This window comes from Citrus clementina, unplaced genomic scaffold (genome assembly GCF_000493195.1).
Source record: "Citrus clementina cultivar Clemenules unplaced genomic scaffold, Citrus_clementina_v1.0 scaffold_2, whole genome shotgun sequence".
Lineage (NCBI taxonomy): Eukaryota > Viridiplantae > Streptophyta > Magnoliopsida > Sapindales > Rutaceae > Citrus > Citrus x clementina.
This window is the reverse complement of record NW_006262688.1, coordinates 20,428,457-20,448,715: the sequence shown is the minus strand read 5'-3', so window position 1 is coordinate 20,448,715 and position 20,259 is coordinate 20,428,457. Positions and strand designations below refer to the sequence as shown.

General features: G+C 34.9%; 1 protein-coding gene and 1 non-coding gene across 2 annotated transcripts in view; both read right to left on the bottom strand.

Moving 5' to 3' along the window:
• The window catches only part of LOC18053200 (G-type lectin S-receptor-like serine/threonine-protein kinase At4g03230), a 48,292-nt gene that overhangs the window by 9,710 nt on the left and 18,323 nt on the right, over positions 1-20,259 (bottom strand). The gene's annotated exons all lie outside the window — the stretch shown is intronic.
• Positions 2,684-2,820, bottom strand: LOC112101351. Its single transcript, XR_002907478.1, has one exon. It is a non-coding gene; the product is annotated as a small nucleolar RNA Z247 (small nucleolar RNA).

The following is a 20,259-nucleotide window of genomic DNA, read 5'->3' as shown; positions in this document are numbered from 1 at the left end:
TTCTATTAAATCTCCATTAAGAAAGGCATTATTTATGTCAATTTGCCTAACTTTCCAGCCTTACATCACAGCCAAACTCAGAATAACTCTGATTGTTAAGGACTTGATTACAGGGCTGAAAGTTTCTGAATAGTCAACCCCTGCAGTTTGATGGAATCCTTTTGCAACAAGTCTAGCTTTATGCTTTGAGATTGATCCATCAGTGTTGTATTTAGTTCGAAATACCCACTTGCAACCTACAACCTTGAAATCTGAACACATTGGTACAAGACTCCAGGTTTTGTTTTTGATGAGGGAATTATACTCATCTTGCTTTGCAGCTTTCCAGTTTGGATCTGACGATGCATCAAAAGGGGTAGTTGGTTCAAGGCTGTTGTGAGAAGTTAAAATGGCCTTGGGTTTAAAAATGCCAGCCTTTGCTCTGGTAATCATGTGGTGAGTTGAGGCTATGGATTTGGTCTGAGAGTTAGGGACTGGAGTAGGAGAAGATGAATGAGATAAAGGTATTTGAGCTGAAGATGATGGGCAGTGGGATGTATTTTCACTTTGTGAGTTTGAATATGGAAGTATAGGTATTGTACTAGGTGAATTGGATGAAGTATTTGTATCTAGACAGGGAGAAATGAGATCAGTACCTGTGGCATCAGCTCCAAAGGTGTTGAGATTGCTGTTAGATGTTGGTAAGGAATATGTCTGTAGAAGATTGTATTGAAAAGATGGAGTGTTTTGTTGTGAAGAAGAGTGATTGAAAAATGATGAATATGGAAAAGAACTTTAAAAAAAAAGAACATGACTTGATATATAAACTTTTCTAGAATGATGCAAACATTTATATCCTTTATGGAGAGAACTATAGCCTATGAAGATACACTTAGAAGTATGAAAAGAGAATTTGTGTTTGTTATAATCTCTGAGAAAAGGAAAACAGGAACAACTAAAGCTTCTAAGAAATTTGTAATCAGGTTTCAAATGAAAAATAGCTTCATAGGGTGATTTCATGGATAATGTAAGAGTGGGCAATCTATTTATGATGTAAGTAGCTGTATGAAAGGAGTCCCACCAGAATTTTATAGGTAAAGTTGCTTGTGCAAGCAAGGTTAAACCAAGTTCTGTGATATGTCTATGTTTTCTCTCTAATGCTCCATTTTGGTTATGTGTGTAAGGACAAGAATGCCTGAATGTAATGCCTTCTTGATGAAGAAAAGGGACAAAGGGTCTGAATTCACCACCCCAATCAGATTGTAGGCATTTAATGGATCTGTTTAGCTGTTTTTCAACCTGAGTTTTGAAGACTTTGAAGACAGAGAGAGTTTCACTTTTGGTTTTTAATGAAAATATCCAGGTGAATCTTGTAAAGTCATCAACAAAGCGCACATAATATCTATAGCCTTGTGAAGAAAGTTCAGGGGTTGGTCCCCATAAATCAGTGTGTAGAAGTTCTAAAGGGCTGCTGGTTTTGATGAAGCTAACTGGAAAATGTAATCTATGTAACTTTCCCATCATACAAGCATCACGAGATTCAAAAGATTTACTTCCATTGATTGCCTTTAAGGCTGGATAAGTTTTGATTACATGATCTAAAATTTTTGAACTCAGATGTCCTAGCCTTTGATGCAAAACAGAAGTACTTAAAAAGCATCTAGAGTTCATACATGAAGCTGAGACAGTGTATGAACAAGAAGTTTTATTTTCCAAATCAGATGAAACAGCAGAAAACATTGAAAGAGGAACAACTTGAGCAGCTGACTCAATAGTTGTGACATGACTTCGAGAATAAGTTTTATTGGGTGACATTAACAGCAATCTGTATAAACCTTTGTCAGCCTTGCCCTGTAGTATGATCAAATTCTTCACCTTGTCCTTCATAAAACAAAATTTGTTAGTGAATTCAACTGCCACATTATTGTCTTTGGTTAACTGGGATATGCTAATAAGGTTTTTGGTGATTTGAGGAACTAGCAGTATATTGTGCAGGTTAAGTATGAATGAAGCTTTTGTATTATAATCATGCATCTTTAGAGTGGCACGACCAAGATGAGTAATGCTTAGACTAGCACCATTACCAACTACAAGTTTAGATATACTTGCAAAAGGCTCATCAACATGCATGTTGTTCATGTCATTAGTGAGGTGATGTGTTGCCCCACTGTCAAGATACCAGTTGGTATCTGAAGCACCTTCTATGTTTGCTAGATAAACAGACTTTGGATTCCTGTTTGGTGGTGACTTATAAGCACCTAAAGCAATGAACTCTTCAAGTTTCCAACAGATATTAACTGTATGACCTGTCTTAAGACAAATTTGACAGGTAGGTTTGGAAGCATTCCATTGAGGTTTAACATTTCCAGATGTCTTAATATTATTGAAGTTGCCATATCCACCAGGATTCTGATTCCAGTTCCCTCCATTTCTCTGATTATCACCAGAATAACCTCTTTGCTGAAAATTGACACCAGATGAATTTCCTCCATTGGCTCCAGCACCTCCAGAATATCCTTTATAGCCACCATAGCCATAATGTCCAGCATTACCAAAATCAGGATTATATCCATAGCCACCATTCTTACCTCCAGATATAAAACCTTTCTTAAAACTTCTATTATGGACTAAATTTGCCTCAAAATTCCGTTTCACATCCATACCAGCAATCATGTGTGCTTGTTGTTTTATTCTAGCTTTTTGAGTTAACAACATTGCATATGCCTCATTTACATTCATTTTACCAACTCCTATTTGACTAGTTATGTATGTAGCAGCATAATTATATTCAGGTCTTAAACCAGAAAGTATGTGCAGAATCAAATCATCATCACTTAAAGCACTTCCAGCAGCAGCCATATTATCAGCTATGTTTTTCATTTTAATGAAATAATCAGTGACTTTCATATCATCTTTCCTAGTTGAATTCATCATGTACCTCAGATGCAACAATTTGAATTTAGATTGTGAACCAAATTGGACTTTAATAGCTTTCCATACCTCAAGTGAAGTTTTTAGACTAAAGACCAGACTGATGATGCCTTCACTCATTGAAGAAAGCAGTCATCCAAGCAGCATCTGATCTTGTGATCTCCAGGTGACATACTCTGGATTTTCAACAGATCTGAGGTCATCACCAATTCTTTGAGCAGTGTGAGAGGGTGGAGGAGTTACAGAATCATCAATGAATTTTTCAAGTCTATTTCCACGAATGGAAGTAAGAACTTGAGATCGTCAAATCAAGTAATTTGATTGATCCAGCTTAACAGGAGTGTTGAATGAAAAGGTGATTGTGCTCGTATTAATGGCAGCATTATGAACTGTATTAGAAGATGAAGCAAGATGTACTGAAGCCACACTGGCTCTGATACTAGGGGTGGGTGATACTAGGGGTGGGCAAATTCGGTTTGGATCGGTTTGAGACATATTATCAAACTGATCCAAACTTATCGGTTTGAAATATTTTCAAACCGATATCAACCTAAATTTTTTCAAACCGAACCGATCCAAACCGACTGGATTGGTTTGGATCCTCGGTTTGAGTTTATTAGTTAAAAGCCCACTTCTTTTATATTATTTTACCTAAATTATTTGTTATTTTTTTTGTGTCCGCAATCTAAATTGATACCTCTTTTATATTATTGATATCTACTTTGATATCTACATAAGAATTCAAAGATACATCCATACAAGTTCACAACATAATACATTAGTATAAAAAAGTTCTTAACTTGTTCATTCAAAACAAACTCACAAAATTAAAATAAACCTGAACAACATTTGACAATTAAAATATTGTGCATCTTGTCCGTAAAAACTTATGGCCTAATTGCTTTTGATTTGTCAAAATCTGCATAAAATGATAAATATAATTAGTTAGATTGCTTAACTTAGAATATAATGTAATTATATAATATTTCTGGATTGGATCGGTTTGAATCGGTTTGGAATCCTTCCAAACCGAAATCCAAACCGAGTGATGTCGGTTTGCAATCCAATAAACCGAAACCAGTTTTTTTTTACTAATGAAACCAATCCAAATGGTCGGTTTGGATCGGTTCGGTTAAAATATGCCCACCCCCTATCTGATACCAAGATAAAATTGTTTAAAGAACTGTTTGGTTAACAAGAAAATGAAAGAAAATTGAAAGAGTAAAAACTGCAGTTTAGAGAATTCTAGAATATTATTTGATTCATTGAATTGATTGACAAAGTGATTACATGGTTGTTTATATACACAGCTGAATATAACAGCTCGAGCTTGTTACTAACTCTAACTAATCAAAACGAATCTTCACGTATGCTGGTAATTACATAACCACCAGGTGCCACCTGGACAGCCAAATCATCAATCTTTAACCGTGTGCTGTAGCTGCTGCAATCCTCTGCTTTATCTTCTGTTTGGCTTATCGTACTGCAAGCAAGAGGAGCTTCCTTAACACCCTGAAGCACTTGAGAGCCTCTTTACAGCAATTTGTTGACCTTCAGGAAACATACACTGGGATCACAATTATTACAAGCATAATTGTACTGATGACTGGAATCTTGCTGCAATGAATGCTAGTGTGTCTTGCGAGTATTACCATGTAAACAGGCCCCGGAGTTTATTTGCTTCTGAGAAATTATCTGTAGCGGCTAATATGCTTTCAAAATCAATGAAAGGTAAATCTATGCCTTTCTTGTCTTCTTCTTTGAACTGGTCTGAGTCTACCATTTCTTTGACATGCCTCGCACTCTCGTAGAAGCGAGCTGCCATATTTGGTCGATTGATCGATCTGCCTTTTGGATTCAAAATATCATTTGTATAATCATAGTCTCATGTAATCTAAATCGAAGAACAGCTAACATTGTTTAGTTCTGGTTTGTTGTTTTAGTAGAATAATGTGCATAATGGATGGATTCTTTTACGTCGAGTGTAAAAATAAATAATGATGCAAGACAAAATGATCCCACTAGCAATAGTCACTCCAAAAATCAGAGTCCATTGCTGCTTCTTTCTTCCATTAAAGGCATCAACTTGCTGAGTGGAATCTCCTCCTGGCTTATTTTCAGCTCTATCTGCAAGAATAATACTAGTCTAAGAATAGATATATAGAAACAGTGAGCATGACACAATTTCAAATGCCCGAATCTAATTATGTATGGGAAATAGAATGAAACCTTTTTTATTATGTTTACAATCAAAATCCATATGCTGATATAACAATTATCATACCAGGCCATCCATTGCTTGGAAAGCCAATTCTTCCTTTCTCTACAGGAACATTTTTGCCAGTGGCACATATATCGTGTCCTTTTAATGAGTAATTTCCATTCTTACGTTGAATACACTTTAAAGCATTGCCATCCCACCGAAAAGTTTCGTTGCAGAGGCACCTCGTCTCTCCATTATCCGTTAATTTGCAAGTCGAATGTGGCCAATCTTCACAGTCTCTTGGTGAAGTACGTGTTGGCTCGGGTGGAGGATTCCAACCAATCTCTACTTCATATGCATTCTTATATGAAAAATAAAAAGTAGAATTTCCCAGATTTGCAAGGGCAATAAAATAAAATGGCAACGATTGGTTGAGATGAAATGTTCCGTTTGGATTCCTTCTGTAATTATCTGCACCTTTTAATTGGATACTGAAATTTCTTGAATCTGGATAGATTCCAGTGACAGAGTAGGTGCCAATGGGTGCCATGAAGTTAATTTGTCCTGTGGACGTGTTACAGAGAAAGCTGTAAGTACCTGGGGTCACCACAATCTGCCTTAGTACTTAGAGGGTATGGTATCAGGTTTGTACCACAAGTCTCGTAATTTCTTTTTGTTAGCTCTGCAAAAGGTTCCGAATTTAGAGAGTTATAGAACCTACCCGATGTGCTTTATACGATATTTTTTCAGGCTATTGCTACAGCTTGCTAAGTTCTAGTTCATAAAGTAAGAGACAAATCAGGCCCTAAGTATGAAAAAATATTATAATTGTTATGGATCGGAAATCTGATACCAATCAAGGGGATTTAGCACTTAATTGTCGCAGATCAATGTTAACTAGCCATTTTCTATAACATATAATAGTTCTATCTAATCAGATTGTGTCTCTGTTTGCAATTGAGATTGAGCTGAGCTAGGTTAGCTAAATACCATCGTTTTTCCCAAATGCGAGAGAGAGAGTTACCAAGGTCAGAAGCTGCCACACGGACACAAAGGACACGGCTACCATTGGAAAAGCCTTGCTGAAGGTCGTTGAGTTCCTCTGTCCAAATCCAGCACGTGCCGCCATCACTCGGATTATCTCTTCGTGTGTTGTCTGATTCTTCGTATGAATATGCCTGGCACCGGCAAGAGCTAAGGCACTCCTTCAAGCATTTTGTTTCGTTATTGACCGGTAAGTTTGAGTCTGTTTTCCAAATTTTAGTCATCTTCAACCTCAAGAACATGTCCTTTCCACCACATAATGCAGTTTTCCCGGTGGGGCCGCCTGAAAAATCTCTCGAATTCCAATGTTCAGGTGAAACAGGCCCAAAGCCTGGCAAACATTGGCACTCCCGCTCATAGTTACTGTTACAGCTGCCAAACGTTCCACAACTGTGAATCACACTGCAGGGATCTCTTGGTTCCCACCAAATCAAAGACCACCCCTTCACTTTATCTTCAATCCAACATTGAATCTCCCCAGTGCAATTCATGATCAACCTCGTTCTGGAATAGTCTATTGGGGTAACAGTTAAGTTATTATGGACATATTTCTTACCGGCGGGATTGACACTCTGGCTGAAATTTGATAACAAGTATAATATTTGATAAGGAATAATTTCATCTGGGCTAAAGACATCCTGCAGCTCTGCAATTCTCCAATACCAAATAAACGGTTTCGTGATTTGGTACTGATTTTCTCCTTGATCCATCTTAAAAGTGAAATTCCCAGGCTTTGGATCGTCTTGACCTGCCCATGAAGTCGAAGAAAGATTTTCAGCCATATACGTGCCGGCAAGAAATGTATCCGTTGGGTGTTTGAAGCTCTCCCATAGACTTATTCCAACCTGATCATCTTGTAGAACGAAGTTTCCAGAATCCATGAGCTTGGCCACTCTGCGTAGAGGTGATGAACGTTCAACTTCTGTATACCAATATGGAATTCCATTTTCATCTAATAACTTGAGCTTGCCATCTTCTGCAATAGCTAAAACTCCACCGTTGTACGGAAGGGGTTTATCTCTATTGGCAATCCACAAAATATTCTTGGATATGACTTGTAATACCATAATCCTACATATATTGGGATACCCTCAGCCTCAGAGCTATTAGCTGAGGAAAAGAACCCGAGTTCAAATCTTTCTCCAGCTGACGCAAGAGTTTGTCCAGCACAGAGCAAACTGCCAAATGTTATGTTATCTCTGGCAGAGCACTGTGGAAGAAAAATGCGTGACAAATTTGCATAGATAATGAATATCGTAGGTGGTAGGTGTTATCAGACCATCTTCTGATGATTCTTCTCTGAAATCTTTCTCTTCTACTCACCATTTCGAAACAATTCAAAATGTTTTTTCCGTCCATGGACAAGTAGCTACATTTGACATACATTTGCTGCCACAGGCATTTTTCAACGGATGCTTAGGCAATTGTTGGGAAAGAGAGTACCACAACCAGCTGTAAATTAAGAAAAAATAAAACTATTTCCCTCTTTGTGTGATTAAAATAAGAAGTGTATTACAAATAAATAAGGAGAAAAATAAATCAAAGCAATTCAAAGCAAAAATCAACTATAAGATATACAGATTTTTACGTGGAAAATCCAAAATTAGAAAAATCATGGGACCGTAATATGATATAATCTTCGACTATATTAATGAGATTATAACACAAATTTAGGTTACAACAACAGTCTAATAATTATCTGTCTAATAAGTAGGTATCTCAAATAATAACCAATGAAAAGATAAAATAAAAATCAAGTCAAGTGGAATTGTAGAGGGCGATATCAGGAATTTACCCTCAAAATTTGAGAGAAAACGGAGTTAATTTTGCATTCTGATCGTCCAATCAACAATTGAAATTCAAGCCCTAAATATAATGTTGTGTCACTGTTGTCTCTCGTCTTTTCTTCTCCATTCGTTTTTTGTGATTTCGTAATTAGGGCTGCCCTTGTTGTTCTCTCTTCTCTTTCTCATATTTTTCTTCTCCACTTGTTTTTGTGATTTCATAATTAGGACTGCCCAATACTTTTGCGTCACTATTCTCTTTTCTCTCTATCGTCTTTTTTTCTCCACTTACTTTTTTTGCCTTTCGATCGTCCAACCAAAAATTGAAATTCAAGCCTCAAATATAATATTGGGTCACTGTTCTTTCTTCTTTCTCATCTTTTTTTTCTCCACTTGTCTTTTGAGATTTCCTAATTAGTGCTGCCCATTACTTTTTAAAGCCAAATTTCATGATAATTTTCACATAATCCTAATTTATTTCTTTTAATTACTTAAATGCCCAAATTAATAAAACTTGGGCTCGGGCCACCAAATGAGATGGACCCAACAGCAATTGCCTCCACTGTGTCGTTTTTCTCTGCATCGTTGTCTCATTTAATTCACAGGACTCCCATCTTGCAAACTTTATTAACCCTATTAATTTATTTTAGCAGCTTTCTACATTTTGGATATGTCTACTTGCTTAGTTTGTTTTTCCACCATCCAGTGGATGGTATCCTCATGTTTTCTACTCAAATTAACAACAACGTCTAATGCAATGACACGTGTACTATTTTTAAATTTCCATGCATTTTTTTTAGCTATGCATCTCCAAATGAATTGAGAAAGCAGTGTTTTTTAAAAAATTAATATGCATGTGAAGGGTGTAGTAAATAGTAAATAAATAAAGATTAATGTTCTAGGAACATCAAAAAAATTTAATTATTTGTGAAGTTTTTTTAAAAGTTGTCTTTTACTTGGGATCGAAATTTAAAGTAATATTCTTATAGAAAATCTCCCAAATTATCTTGTCCTTTTCTACCTTCAATTTTGAACTGTTTACCCAAAAATAAAAGTTTGATTCTTTTTCAAATTTTCACCAAGATTTGTTTCGAAGAACTTCTCTCTGAGTTCCAACTTCTTCCTTCATTGAAAAAATGTTGCATTCGAAAATAAACATATAAGAAAACGTAGCATATCCGGTAAAAAAATAATAATGTAATAATAATTAGGACGATGAAGCAATTTAAGTGGTAATGTGTTAATAGTTGCACCAGCTGGAAGCTGGGAACCCAAGTCAAGGTCATCTAAGTTTGTCGATTTCACTTTGGATGGTTCTAAAAAGTTGATAGAGAAATCTTGTCTCTTTCATTACTATCAATGTTCGTTGACCGGAACCCCCGAAGACATTTCTTAATGAAACAATTGACGCTAAATGCAAGAGCCAATTGATGATGGTTAGGACTAATAATAGGTCGTGTTTAAACAATTTCATATCTTGCTCTTATTACATCGTATTAAATAACATATATCTAAATTTATTTATTTATTTATTTGATCAAAAATGAGAGTACGAACCCATTCATTATTATTATTGTATTACACGAACCGACTTATTTAACCCATTATTTCAATATTATATCTTTAGTTAGAAGCAAAAATAGTAATTTGTAAATCAAAGCTCTTTAAAAAAATAATACCAAACAAAAGAAAATATTAATATTCTCATGTTTAACATCATAAAAAAATGTAAAAAAATTAATTATTTATTTCTATACATTGATTAAAATCTTAGGAGGAAAAAATTATAAAAAGAGATTTTAATTGCATAAGAAGATGCAATTGTACAGTGATGGCTACAAATTTTACAATACGTATCTATAAATTTTACGATTTATCATAACTTTACATAAGTAGTCATTTTAAAGTTTATTTTTTTCTTTAAAAATTTATAAATTGAGTTATAAAATTTATTAAATTGTATAATAAATGTTAATGAGTAATGAGTGAAATTGACTTTTGATCTTAAACTCAAATCGGATTCCTTATGAAATCCATTGTAATGAGTTGACCCATTGGCCTAACCCAATAAAAATCGACCCAACAATAGTTTTTATTGCGTTGTATAATATGTCCTGTGAACTTTTGCCATGTCTAATACTACTTTCAACAAGCTGAAGGATAACATTTGTCTATAAGGTTCTTGAAAACGCAACTTCTGCACAATAAAATTAAAATGAATGGCAAAAGCTCTAAAATCTCAGATCAGCTTCATTCAAAAATGAAAATTAAGAGGAAAGATTGAAGTTTAATTATCTTACTTGTAGTTTCTGAAATAACTTCATGAGATAGGAGAAAAGGACCAAAAACAAAAAGTTACAAAAATTGTCCAGGAAATAGACCATTACACGAACATCTTCTATTTTTGTGTGATTTGAGATTCTTAAAACAACCCCAATTTTGATGCCTCTAATCAATCTACACTTAGAAATCTCACAAGAGTCCATAGGATTTGGAATCACCAAATTTCATTTTGAAATGAAAGAGATAATAAAGAAATATGAATGTTAGTTCATAATCATTCATTCCACCAAGTAAAGCTGACACTATCTTTTCAATAATGGCACCAAACATTATCATTTCAATAATTTTTTTAATCAAATTAATTTTGAATAAATAAATAGCTTAAATATTACTTGATCTTGAGCTTATTTTTGTGACATGTTTTTATGCTTTTTCCTAATCCATATTAGGTCCAATAAAAGCCCAAAATTCTGTATCCAAAATTGGTCTAAAAGTTCATAATCATTTATGAACCGAAACATGTCCAATATGGTCTTTTTACATGATTGATCTCAAACCCAATGTTTGATTAAAAATTTATGAAATTTATTTTGTTCCTTAAACGGTTTATGAAACATCAAATTTTCTATCTTAAATCATATTTAAGATACATATTCATTTTTTAATAAATTATAACATAAATACCAATTTTCTTAAAATTAAGAAATTTAACTTCTCATTTTCTAGTAACTCTTTTTTCATTTCTATTATGAATGTGACCTTTTAGGTTCTTTGTTACAAGGTAGTAAAACTATTTTAATGATAACTCTTATTCATTAAAAGATGCTACGATTTTTTGTTATCAATTAGAACTTTTCTAATGACCTTAATGTCACGGGCCGCTCAAAACTCTATGATTGGAGGTTAATTTACGCACGCAGGCTCGCTTAGTACTCAAGGCGGGTACACTTAGAAGTGGGGTTAACTTAGAAATGGGCCACCAAGACAACTAACTAGCAGTGGTGCGATTAGCAACCCAAGTCCGGCCCAAGATCTAGAACTCTCTACATATTACTCATTCACTAGAACATTCTAGGACTCACCACTTGGGTCCCTAAATATTTTGCCACTTGTAGTAGAGTTCTCTAGAATTAAGCACTCCACCCCCTATAAATAGGAGTGAGCACCCATCATTTGCACCACCAACACACCCACACAACACATCTAGCACACAAGCTCTCTTGTACAAACATCATTGTAATCTTTCTAAGTGTGTATAATACAATCATACTTGGGCATCCTACTCTTGTTTCCCATAACATTTTCTACAAGTGTTTGTGCTTGGCTTATTTGGGGAGTAATCAAGGCTTACTTGGCGACTCACGCGCTAAGGTCGCTCAAGTGTCGCACGGGACTTTGCTGCGCAAAATTATCATCCCGTTGAAATGCAAGTTATGCAACCCAATAGGGGGGGTGAATTGGGATTTTAAAATTATGCAATACAATTCGCACAACAATTTAATCTATATGCCTTAATCAAATAAAAAACAATAAATTCAATCAAGCACAATATTAAAAGAGTAAGGGAAGAGAAAACAAACACAAGGATTTTTACGTGGTTCGGCTATCCTCGCCTACGTCCACGCCTCCAAGCACACCCGGCTTGAGATTTCACTATCCAAACCTCCCAAGGCTTCAAATGTTTACAATTGACTTCTAAGGTGTCAATGGACCTTTACAACAAGAGATTATCTCCCCAATCTCTTCACCCCAAGTGTTTCTCACACTTGTACACTCACAATTTGATGAGAAATGAAAATCACAACAATGAAACTCTCTTTAAGAGTAGATAACAAATTATAGCTCAATGATGATTCAATAAATGATGATTTGTGAAATGGAAGCTCAATATATGTTATATGATCTTGTTTTTCCTTGTATTTAATCTTAGAATGAAGTTTGAGTTGAGTTTTTATAGTTAAAGCCCGTAAACTAGCCGTTATAGGCAAATTCCCGCGCCCAAGCGGTTAGCCGCTTGATTTATCTGGCTAGCCACTCAGGAACAGTGATATTACCGTTGTTTTCTACAGTAACACTGTTTACTAAAATTATACTTTGGCCCAAAACTTTTTATAATTATATTACGACCCAAAACGTCATAAAACTTTGCAAATAGATCCAATTTCAGAATTTCCTAAGAATAATTGTCTTTCCAAAACTTTCTAAAATTATGATATGACCCCAAAGATATTATTATTTCGCAAAAAGGTCCTTTTCAACATAATGCCCATATTCTTCAAAGTTCTCAAAACCTTTCACTTTAGTCCAAAATATTCATACATTATAGTATGGCCCAAAACATTTCAAATGTTTGTAAAAACGTCCAACTCCGAAATTTAATAATAATACTTATTAAAATCAAATATTTCAAAACTTTATATTTAAGTCCAAATTACTCAAAACCACAAGGTACTTTATCTTATAAAAATAAAACCTTTTAGTTTATAAAAAGTAATTAATTAAATTTATCTCTTGAGCTTTTCAAATGCTAAATCATGCATCAATTAAATTATACCGGCTTTACAAGAATTTATCGCACTAATTTATCCGTTGAGCTCTAAACTTTATTCTTGATTTCACCGTTGTCCGTTGAGTGTCTTGAGCTTGATTTCACTTGATTCACTTGCATAAATATTACCCTTCAAAAACTAGTGAAAATGTGAAATACAATATTTATTAAATCACTTAATACATATGTTTGTTATCATCAAAATTACATTATGTATAGCCCTTTAGGCTAACAATCTCCCCCTTTTTGATGATGACAAACATCTCATCTATTTTGACATTTATACTCCCCCTTAATACATGACATATATAATTAAACGTATAAATCAAATTCAAAACAAAAACTCCCCCTGAATATTTCAAAAATATGAACAAATACTTTAAGATCAAAATACATATTATATTTCTTCATATTCAAAATACATGACTCCTCCCCCTTCATCATCAAAATTACTAGAAATTCATGCGAAAATCGATAATAGGTCAATGGTTAATCAAGAAACATATAATAACCAAACATCCAATTAACCATAAAATGATCATGAATCATCACGCCATCAAAAGAATGCTCATAATACATATTATCCAAAATCATATTGTATGCTCCCCCTAAATATATGGCCAATTAAAAAATTTAACCAAAATGATATTATCCAAAAACATATCATATTTATCTCCTCCTTCATAAAAAAATAGATCGATGCAATCGAAACAAGAACATAAAAAATAATTCGATAAAGATATTACTAATTTTGCGCGAGCAAAAATTTCGGCAGAGTCTCCCCTTAAAATGAACAAATCCTTAAATATACAACATGGTTAAAAACACTTCCATATAAGCTGAAACAATTATAACAAACCAACAACTCCATTAATTCATCAAGCAACACACGTATAATCATCAATCATCGAAAGTACTATAAATCCATGCTTATACCAAAAAGAATATCTCAATGATTAATCAAGAAGCATATAAAAATAAAGCATGCAATTAATCCAAAGAGTCATATTCATTCTAAGAATTCAGAAAATATCATCCAAATATAAATTATCCAAATATTAAACAACCATCATCCGTAATCCACAATTAAAACAATTATGCATATGAAAATGTACGTGCATAATATAATAAGGAACGATGGTAAAATCCATAAGGAGAGCACACTATGGAAGTGGTAATTTAAAATACCCAAAGTGCACAAATTCGGTTTTGTAAAATAATGAGTGAAATGCATGATTTTAAACCGATTATATGGATCCAAGAGATCATTTAAGATAATAGATGGTGTTGATTGGATCAAAAGTGGGCTAAAAAGAGCTTAAATTGGAAGAGAATGAAATGGGTAAGTTAGGTTTTCGATTTTGGGTTTTATGTGGAGAGATGATGAAATCAAGTTTTGAGAGTGAAAATTGAAGGAGTAATGAATGAATAATGATTTGAGTGATTGATTTTAACAAGAAAATGAGTGAAAGATGAAGAGATTTGAGAAAGAAAATGGAGAGGCACTATTCACGCGTGAGAGAGAAAAAGAAATGAGTGAAGAACAAGTGAAGAAAAGATTATGGAGAAGTGATTAACGAAGATGAGATGCATGGGTTTTAGTTTGAATGATTGATTTGGGCATAAAAATGGATGGGTGGTTTACGGTTTTGGATGAAAGAGAGAACAAGTGCAGAAAAATAACAAGTGAAGAAGAAGAAGCAAAAAAAAAACACCCAACCCGTGACCAAGCGGCTAGCCGCCTGGTGGCTGTCCATCTGCACAATAGTTGCTTTCCGGCTAGTTTCGATCAATCCCGTAACCATTTTGTGATCCCGAAACATCTCAAGAGCCAATTTAATGCATGATTCATGATTTTAAACATCTAAAAGATGATTAATTCAAACTAATAATCCATCCATCATGTATAAATTTTACTTCAATCATGAAACATATATGCATTCAAAGATTAATAAGCATATCACTCATTTATCATGTTTGCATTACATAATCATTAAAATCAAACAAATCAATCATGATGAGTTGACAAGCTATCATCATATATATATAACCATGCATCATGATAAAGCACTCAATGTTAAACACAATGATAATTCAATCATGTAAACATACAAGTATACTTTCACAAATTCAAGCTACCATCCATTTTTCATGATTCACTCAACATGATACCAAATGAATTATTAAATACTTACTAAGCTTAAAAGACCATCACTTTATAATCAATAAGGCAATAATTGTTACCAAAACAATTAAATCATATTGTCTCATCATTTTTGCTTACACCATGATCAAGTGATTATTCTCATAAGCTTTTATCAAGGAACTCTCCGCCATTCCTTGATTATGGTGCCTACAAAAAATATTCAAGTTGTGTGCTTTGGTACCCAAATATTCTTGGGTCATTGAGTGTTAACAATAGTTCCTTTTGGAACTCAAATACATGTTACTCCATAATATGCATTTCTTTTAACCGGACATCTAAGCTTGATGTGACCATTTTGATTGCAATAATGACATACAATTTTATCATTAATGGAGGTAGTTTTAATAAAATAACTCTTATAATATTTTTGTTTCAAATTTGGCTTATAACCAATACCTCCTTTATCAAACACACATTTTTGTGAATTAAGCAAGTTATCCAACATCTTTTGCTCATTTGTGAATTTTAACACAATTTAATTTAGCTCATTGCTCTTCTTCTTAAGCACTTCATTTTCTTTCATTAATTCATCAACATGTGATTTCTCATGCTCATATGAAGTACTTTGTTTGCATTTAAATGATGCAATTCTGTCATGCAATATTTTATTATCTAACTCTAGTCCTTTAATCTTTTCATTTAATGAATCATTGCATTTTTGTAAAGCATCCTTTTCATTTTTCAAGTTATCTACATATAATTCTAGATGCTCATGTGAAGTGCTAGGTTTCTCATTTAATAATGCAACTCTATCATGCAATGTTTTATTATCTAATTCTAGGCATGTAATCTTTACACTTAGAGATTCATTCTCATTTGTGAGCTTTACCATTTTCTTTTTAAGACATGCATTCTTTTTACCAATTTTTATCCAATTATCATGCAATTCTTTAAAAGCATCATATAATTCATCATAAGTAGAAAGATCATTTACCTCATCAAGTTCATCATCCGATTCATCTCCAATTGCCATGAGAGCTAGATTTGTCATTTCTTGATGTTTTTCATCATCACTTGTTTCCTCATCGCTATCATCCCATGTGGCTACCATTGCTCTCTTCTTGGGCTTGTTGAGAAGAGGGCATTCCGTTCTTATATGACCAGGCTTCTTGCACTCATAACATTTGATTACTTCCTTCTTCTCCTTTTGGTTCTTGAGGTCTCTAAATTTTCTTCGCTCACTGAATTTCTTAAAAAGTTTTCTAAACCTCCTAGCCAGCATATCTATCTCCTCCTCATCCAGCTCGCTTTCCTCATCACTTTCATGTTTCAAGGCTTTGAGAGCAATGCTTTTCTTCTTCTCCTCATGGCCTTTTTCGGTTGCCAAGTCTTCCTCATAAGAAATAAGAGAACCAATTAAATCATCAATAGGTAAAATATTTAAATCTTTGGCTTCCTCAATGGCAGTCCTTTTTGGTCTTCATTCCTTAGGTAGCGACCTAATGATTTTCTTAACTTTCTCGCTATTTGAAAAGGTATTTCCTAGGGCTCCTAGAGTGTTCACTATGTCCGTAAATCTAGTATACATAGAATACACACTCTCATTTTGTTCCATTTGAAACAATTCATATTGTCGAGTGTACCTATTAATTTTAGACTCTTTCACTTGATTCGTGCCTTCATAAACAACTTCAAGTTTGTGCCAAATTTCATTAGCACTTTCACAACTAGATACTCTATGAAACTCTTTCTTATCTAGTGCACAAAATAAGGCATTCATAGCTTTGGAATTTAGAGAAGCTCTTCTCTTTTCCAATTCATTCCATTCTCGTGAAGGTTTTGGAATATTTTCCCCGACTTCGTTTTTAGTCAAAGGCATAAATGGACCATCACAAACAATTTCCCAAATTTCATAATCTAAAGCTTGTAAATAAATTCTCATCCTAGTTTTCCAATATGGGTAGTCATTACCATCAAAGAATGGTGGTCTAATTGTAGATTGTCTTTCCTTAAAAGTTGAGTCATTATGGGTTGCCATTGATCTTTAACTCTAGATGGTTAAGTCTGCACAAGAGCACCTTGCTCTGATACCAAATGAAATGCAAGTTATGCAACCCAAGAGGGGGGTGAATTGGGATTTTAAAATTATGCAATACAATTCGCACAACAATTTAATCTATATGCCTTAATCAAATAAAAAACAATAAATTCAATCAAGCACAATATTAAAAGAGTAAGGGAAGAGAAAACAAACACAAGGATTTTTACGTGGTTCGGCTATCCTCGCCTACGTCCACGCCTCCAAGCACACCCGGCTTGAGATTTCACTATCCAAACCTCCCAAGGCTTCAAATGTTTACAATTGACTTCCAAGGTGTCAATGGACCTTTACAACAAGAGATTATCTCCCCAATTTCTTCACCCCAAGTGTTTCTCACACTTGTACACTCACAATTTGATGAGAAATGAAAATCACAACAATGAAACTCTCTTTAAGAGTAGATAACAAATTATAGCTCAATGATGATTCAATAAATGATGATTTGCGAAATGGAAGCTCAATATATGTTATATGATCTTGTTTTTCCTTGTATTTAATCTTAGAATGAAGTTTGAGTTGAGTTTTTATAGTTAAAGCCCGAAAACTAGCCGTTATAGGCAAATTCCAGCGCCCAAGCGGTTAGCCGCTTGATTTATCTGGCTAGCCGCTCAGGAACAGTGATATTACCGTTATTTTTGAATTTTACTACAATAACACTGTTCACTAAAATTATACGTTGGCCCAAAACTTTTTATAATTATACTACAGCCCAAAACGTCATAAAATTTTCTAAATAGATCCAATTTCAGAATTTCCTAAGAATAATTGTCTTTCCAAAACTTTCTAAAATTATGATATGACCCCAAAGATATTATTATTTCGCAAAAAGGTCCTTTTCAACATAATGCCCATATTCTTCAAAGTTCTCAAAACCTTTCACTTTAGTCCAAAATATTCATACATTATAGTATGGCCCAAAACATTTCAAATGTTTGTAAAAACGTCCAACTCCGAAATTTAATAATAATACTTATTAAAATCAAATATTTCAAAACTTTATATTTAAGTCCAAATTACTCAAAACCACAAGGTACTTTATCTTATAAAAATAAAACCTTTTAGTTTATAAAAAGTAATTAATTAAATTTATCTCTTGAGCTTTTCAAATGCTAAATCATGCATCAATTAAATTATACCGGCTTTACAAGAATTTATCGCACTAATTTATCCGTTGAGTTCTAAACTTTATTCTTGATTTTGCCGTTGTCCGTTGAATGTCTCGAGCTTGATTTCACTTGATTCACTTGCATAAATATTACCCTTCAAAAACTAGTGAAAATGTGAAATACAATATTTATTAAATCACTTAATACATATGTTTGTTATCATCAAAATTACATTATGTATAGCCCTTTAGGCTAACACCCGTGACAAGTGGTATCAGAGTTACGGTTTGCACCCACCCGCAAGCTAGCTCGGAGACGATGGCCAATCCTTCCAGAACATTGCAAGAGGGCACACTCGGTGCGGAGGTACCGGAGCAAGCTCGTGGCCGCGAGGAGGGATGACGCGGACAGCCAAAGTCCCGAGGTAAGTCCAAAGCCCCTTCTATGGATGAATTGGAACCTTGTGTTGCCACGCTCGAAACTTCAATGGCTTCTGCCCAAGACACCCTTGATACATTAGAGGAGCGAGTCGATGGCCTTGAGTGTGAGTATGGCGAATTCACGGTCGCCACCAAAGCCCTCGTGCAAGACCAAGCCGACTCCCTCCGAGGGGAGTTTCGAGCGTTCCATGACGAGCTGCTCAATTTGCGTAGCTTTGTGTAAAATGAGTTGCATTCAGTCCGTGCGGAGGTCGATGAGGTCCGCTCGGACTGGGCTTGGCACAAGCGCACACTCACACCTAGCCCGACTGCGGTTCCCGCAAGCTCGAGTGATGCGCGCCCATTGACGTGCCCAAGCCCAATACTGATGATGGTGCGCACAACGCCGTTGTGGTGGATAACTTCCTCTTTGGGCTAGAGCAATATTTCAATGCCATGGGTGTTCATGACGAGGCATCAAAGGTAGGCACCGCACCTACATTCCTCCGAGGCGCTGCACAACTATGGTGGCGGCGAAAACACGGTAAGATGGGCAAGGGCATTTGCGCCATCAGCACATGCGCCGAATTTCAGCAAGAACTCCGCAAGCATTTTGCCCCGAGTAATGCGGAGAAGGAAGCACGAGTGCGGTTATGTCGGCTCAAGCAAACGGATAGCGTCAGCGATTACATCAACGACTTCACCACCCTTATGCTTGAGATTTCCGACATGTCCGATAAGGACTCTCTCTTCTACTTTCAAGACGGCCTTAAAGATTGGGCCAAGACGGAGCTTGATAAGCATGGCGTGCAAACTCTCGACGATGCCATTGCCATTGCGGAATCACTTTCCGATTACTTCGTCTAGCCCAAAGATAAGAGGCCTAGCCACAGTAAAGGTGGGGGAGAGGGCCAGAAGGACAAAGGCCGCAACCGCAAGGAATAGGGACAGAAAAAGCCTTCAAGCGGTAAGAGCGGGCAAAGCAAGCGTTGTTAAATTTCTATAAGCAATTATTATCAATCCCAATGTGCAAGTATACACAACAAGTAATAAAGTGATGAGTATTCAAGATCGTCTCCACAGGGATTGATGTTACTCGAAATGCTAAAGCAAATCACAATAATGCAAATCAATTAAGGACCGAAACAAACAATTATCAAATAATTCTATGTAACTAATAATTGTGAGAGATGAAAATAAAACAATATTGTAATGAAATAAACTGAGTTGAATGTGTGTAAGATTCAATTGAGAATATAGTAGTTGAATGATCAAACTCTCCTAATGGGATGACTGTTGTTTACCAAATTAGTACCAGTTGTTACAATAAGTGTTGCAGCAATGGGTAGAATAAATTTGCATCCGCAGCTATCGCATGTTGGAAATCTCATTCATTTAAATCTACTAACAATGACCAGTTGCTCATATCTTTATAGTATGGCATTATAACATTTAATCTCTCTACCCTACAAGGTGAACACCTATGTCTAGAGTGTCACAAATCTTAACTTCAAGTATTGCCCTTATGGGATTCAAGATAACCTAATCCAGGAAACTCGACTTAAGAACAAATAATACTCTAATAATGTCCGCTAAGACATGCCCTTTTGCTGCTCTGTCTTAACTAAAACTATTAAATGGGTGGTCAACCGAAAAAACAGTTGTATTCATAAAAACTACTAGAGTATAATGCTACAGAATTACCATAACAACAT